The 4,955-nt window shown below is 41.2% G+C and overlaps 3 non-coding genes across 3 annotated transcripts; all 3 read left to right on the top strand.

Annotated features, from left to right (window-relative positions):
- Positions 1-1,984: 1,984 nt before the first annotated feature.
- On the top strand, positions 1,985-2,057 carry TRNAT-CGU (transfer RNA threonine (anticodon CGU)). The gene has a single exon. It is a non-coding gene; the product is annotated as a tRNA-Thr (tRNA).
- A 390-nt stretch (positions 2,058-2,447) lies between these two features.
- On the top strand, positions 2,448-2,520 carry TRNAT-CGU (transfer RNA threonine (anticodon CGU)). The gene has a single exon. It is a non-coding gene; the product is annotated as a tRNA-Thr (tRNA).
- Positions 2,521-2,910: 390 nt separating this feature from the next.
- On the top strand, positions 2,911-2,983 carry TRNAT-CGU (transfer RNA threonine (anticodon CGU)). Its single transcript has one exon. It is a non-coding gene; the product is annotated as a tRNA-Thr (tRNA).
- The last annotated feature ends 1,972 nt before the right edge of the window (positions 2,984-4,955 follow it).

Raw genomic sequence — 4,955 nt, 5'->3', positions numbered from 1 at the left:
AATTCATTTGGCATTTCATTGAAAGTTCTGGCTAGCACGTATAAATCTCTCCGCAAAAATGCACGAATCTTTCTGGACACAACAATCTTTGGTGATAATTATATTCTATTTACAGTGACGCACGCACACGAAACTATATGTGTCTCTTCGAAGAAAATCATATACGTGGCAACGTAGAACTCGCCAAGAGAAGCCACAAGCACTTTCTTTCGTTTTATTTTCTTACATTGTGAGAAGCAACGAAATGTTTGTGCAAATATCCTTTTTTTCTTCCGCTTGTCTCCCAGTGAGCAAACATGTAAGGACACTGACTCTATATACACTTCACGACAATCTATTAGGAACAACGAGAAGAATGATGCTGCGAAAAACAAGCATCACAAATAGAGAAAAACAAGCAAACAAAACCCCAACTTTGCGTCCAAAAAGCTGATCAGCCAAAGCCTGGTGGCTGCGTCTTCTCTTCGTGGCTTTAGCGGCGGTGTTTCATGAAAGGGTGATTGCTTCGACTAAACCTTTCATCCGCTTAGTGGTGGCCACCAGCGCCTTTCCGCCAACTTAGGTGTTAGCACACAAATCTCGGCTTTCGCCCAGGAGGAGGCTTTGTTGAATTCTTTCTTGCTTTACAGATTACCAAGAGGCTACGTCGCGCTGAGCGATGGATATAGCTTGTTGTGTGAATTTGGGAACTAGCTTTTTCGAACGAATTGCAGCTCAGGATTACTGAACTGTAAATAGAAAGATGAAGTGTAGATCTGAAACTTACTATGCACAAAACTAAAGTATTTTGTGATAGTGTTGGCAGAAAACAGCACTTTGCGAGAGGTGTAGAGACGCTGGAAGTTATAAAGATATATTTTTACTAAAGAAAGGCAGTAGTCGCGCAGCCGAACCACGAAAGTGAAATAAAGAGAAGAATAAGGATGCGGTGGATCACAATTTGGTAAGCATTCTCAAATTATGAATGGTAATCAGCCACTAACCCTCAAGAGGCACGTACATACCTCGGAGTAGAAACCTGGAGGAGTACAAGGAGGGTTACGTAGAATAGCGTAGGAGCCTGGTAGTTAACGAATAATGAACGTATCGACCACGCACAGCATCATACCTTCGCTCAAAGCGTCCAAGTGTTTTCCAGCTTCGTGCGACGTCACAAGACCTCCACTCTCATAGCCTTAGATGTATCAGTAACAAAGTTCACGGAATGCCAATGCCTGCAAGCGTAGCGAGTGCACAGCATACATTATATACAATTTAGCATATACAATTTGGCATTATATAAAATTTAGCACAACGTACTCAACAATCAAATATGCGTGCATATAAGGTGATGCTAACAAATTGAACAGAACCAGCTGCACACAGTCAAACAGTCACACACTTGTGATTATAACAGTCGCATAGTCAACACAGCAGTCAATAGTTCCATATTTACTCCCTGTCACTTATACAACACTGAATTGCACTAATATCGCCTGAGAATGCCGCTGTATTCAAGGAAAGCCTTCGACGTTTTTACGGCGCAATCGCGTTAACCTCCTGTTGGCCACGAGCCCAAAAGCTTGCTTAAACTGAAGCGTCTGTGATCTAAGACCATTAAGGATGATTGAAGTGTGCGTCTGGGTGTGTTGTGTTGTGGGCGTTCTAGAAGGAGGTGATATATGTCTTCATCTACAAATCCAGAATCATATTTTGAAGTTTCACCGTAGCGAATTCCGTGTAAAAAATTCTTGGTGTAGGCAGCGCTTAAACGTAATCGATGGATAAATGTTTCGACACATTAGTGTAAGGATAACTGAATTTCGCAGTCGATTACTGGGTCTATATGATATAAACCAGGGCTTTTGGAGTTTGGTCAGACCACATATTTTGCTTCGAAATTTCAGTCTCTCCTTTCTCTCTCCCTCTATATATATATATATATATATATATATATATATATATATATATATATATATACATACATACATATAGAGGGAGGGCCGCTGTGATAGCTCAGTGGTTAGAGCATCGAACGCGTAATTCGAAGGTCGTAGGTTCGATTCCTGCTCACAGTTGGTAATTTTTTCATCCACTTTTCTTTCTTCTTTCTTCTTATTTACATTCCATTGGTTCTAATAACTTCCCCTGTACATTCCTTGGCATTACTGTCTGTTATATCTCATTAATATTGTGTTAAAACACGGAAAAACGAGCCCTTAGGTATACACTTCTTTCCCTTATTTCATTGAACGAGGGTCTCGTACTGGCAGACTTGGTGTGTTTAGGTTGTATAAGAGGGACAATTAATCAGCTGCCCGCTCATAATAAGTTCACGTGCTACGTGACGCCAAAGCATGCGCATAAGAGTGTTTTCACACTCGTTGTTTGGCTTATAGATGGCGCTGACTGTCGCTACTACTTCTAAATTCACAGATAAACCCAAAAAAGTGGATGGAGGGAGGGCCGCTGTGATAGCTCAGTGGTTAGAGCATCGAACGCGTAATTCGAAGGTCGTAGGTTCGATTCCTGCTCACAGTTGGTAATTTTTTCATCCACTTTTCTTTCTTCTTTCTTCTTATTTACATTTCATTGGTTCTAATAACTTCCCCTGTACATTCCTTGGCATTACTGTCTGTTATATCTCATTAATATTGTGTTAAAACACGGAAAAACGAGCCCTTAGGTATGCACTTCTTTCCCTTATTTCATTGAACGAGGGTCTCGTACTGGCAGACTTGGTGTGTTTAGGTTGTATAAGAGGGACAATTAATCAGCTGCCCGCTCATAATAAGTTCACGTGCTACGTGACGCCAAAGCATGCGCATAAGAGTGTTTTCACACTCGTTGTTTGGCTTATAGATGGCGCTGACTGTCGCTCCTACTTCTAAATTCACAGATAAACCCAAAAAAGTGGATGGAGGGAGGGCCGCTGTGATAGCTCAGTGGTTAGAGCATCGAACGCGTAATTCGAAGGTCGTAGGTTCGATTCCTGCTCACAGTTGGTAATTTTTTCATCCACATTTCTTTCTTCTTTCTTCTTATTTACATTCCATTGGTTCTAATAACTTCCCCTGTACATTCCTTGGCATTACTGTCTGTTATATCTCATTAATATTGTGTTAAAACACGGAAAAACGAGCCCTTAGGTATACACTTCTTTCCCTTATTTTATATATATATATATATATATATTTGCATTTTGTTCTATATATCTCAAAACAGTGTGAAATGCGAGCAGGCTTTTATTTATTACCAGTACAGTATTACTCTCTCTACATTTACATTAAGCCGCCACTGTACTTGCAGTTACAGGTAATGCTGTAGAACACTTCAGGTGCCAATCTTAGTACAAGTGTTTGCAATTTTTCACTTCTTTTGATTATTCATACATGTCAATGACACATCTTCGTAAAGTTCTGCCTCTAGATAGCATAGTCACTCGCTAGGTAACTATGCTTTCCAATGTTGGGAATTTGAATGTCTGTAGGTATCAACTTATACAAATTTTATACTGGCGGCACAATACTATCCAAGAGCATGCCGATAGTTAAAAGCCTATTTTAGATGCGTAGATCACGCGTCGCAATTCGGCGAAGTGACATCAGCGCTGCTATGTTTTTTAATGAATTCGGTCACCGAAATCTTGTAGGCCTGCTATGAAGAGGCACACGCGTACCATCACAGTGCTCCCTTTTTTCTTTCTTCTGGGCCTTGTTGGAACACAGCCGACCACAAGATCGTTGGTTCATTTTCAGCCGTGGTGGTTGCATATCAATCAAGGTGAAATTGTCGAAGCCCGTGTACTGCGTCATGCTAGTGCACGTAAAATAACACCAGTATAAGAATTTCCGGAACTCTCAACTAGAGCGTCTGTCATAAATATATGGTTGTTTCGTAACGTATAACTGCAGATTGTAATATTCTTTCTACTTTCTCTTTTTTTACTCTCTGCACCTCTTCTTTAAGTATAGGGTAGCAAACTGGACGTGTGCCTGGCTAATCTCCATGACTTCTCTTACGTTTCTTTGTCGTCATTATCGTCCTTCATCTTTAACATAGAAAAAAAGTAAAAGCATAAAAAAATATGCTGACAAACTTTTTCCTGTTATTTTTTTATGGAGGAAAAGAGGAATGCAATTTCTGAACTGCACAGCGATTGCTATTCCTTTGAAATGCCTGTAAACTCCACGAACTAGCATTTTCAGCACGGCTGACTCGGCTTCGTGGTACTGTTCTTCGTCGTTAGCTTTCGCTCAAGTGAGGCCGTTGTTAATTTAACCCGTGTTTCCGCCGCCCCGACATTCTTCCAAGCAATTCCCTGACGAGCCGGTAGCTACGGCATTCTCCCCACTTGAACGACGCTCATGCGATGCAATCTGGGCGCTCCCCTCAATTCATTGATCCACGCAGCCTCCTCACCGGGTGCATATCTTTGACCCAACGCTTGACAGGTCCAAATTACCCTGCCGTTTTAAACCTAGCCTCTAAGGGACGAACAAGAAGAATGAGACTTTCGAGACGACGGCTCAGTAGAGGCCGTAAGTGGTGATAGGAAGCCAAATTGCATGTCTGCTCATAGTGAATACATTCAGTCGGAAAATCAAGCGCTCTGGCGTGATTGTCAGGGGAGGAACGGGGATAAAGAGAGAATGACATTGGCACACGAATGCAGAATGTCTCATTGACTGCCATTTGGTTTGTTTCTGCCATCTCTGACAATTACAGGCGGCATTCGCTGTCCTCATATAGAGCACGGAGAATGGACTAGTTCAATTTTTTACTGGCAAATCTTTTCACTGGAAGTTTACCATTAAACTATAGCTGTAGTTTTTGCGCGACTGGGCATGCGTCAGTTTTTTTCTCGCTCATTTTTTTTTCCTACCAGAAAGTAGACCATACATAAATTTCACAAGAAAGAGGTTCTCGTTATGCAGTGTTAAAATTGTAATAACCCTATATCTAACCACAAATAA

The sequence above is a fragment of the Rhipicephalus microplus genome, chromosome 2 (assembly GCF_043290135.1).
Source record: "Rhipicephalus microplus isolate Deutch F79 chromosome 2, USDA_Rmic, whole genome shotgun sequence".
Lineage (NCBI taxonomy): Eukaryota > Metazoa > Arthropoda > Arachnida > Ixodida > Ixodidae > Rhipicephalus > Rhipicephalus microplus.
The sequence above is the reverse complement of the archived record's forward strand: the minus strand, read 5'-3'. Positions and strand labels throughout refer to the sequence as shown.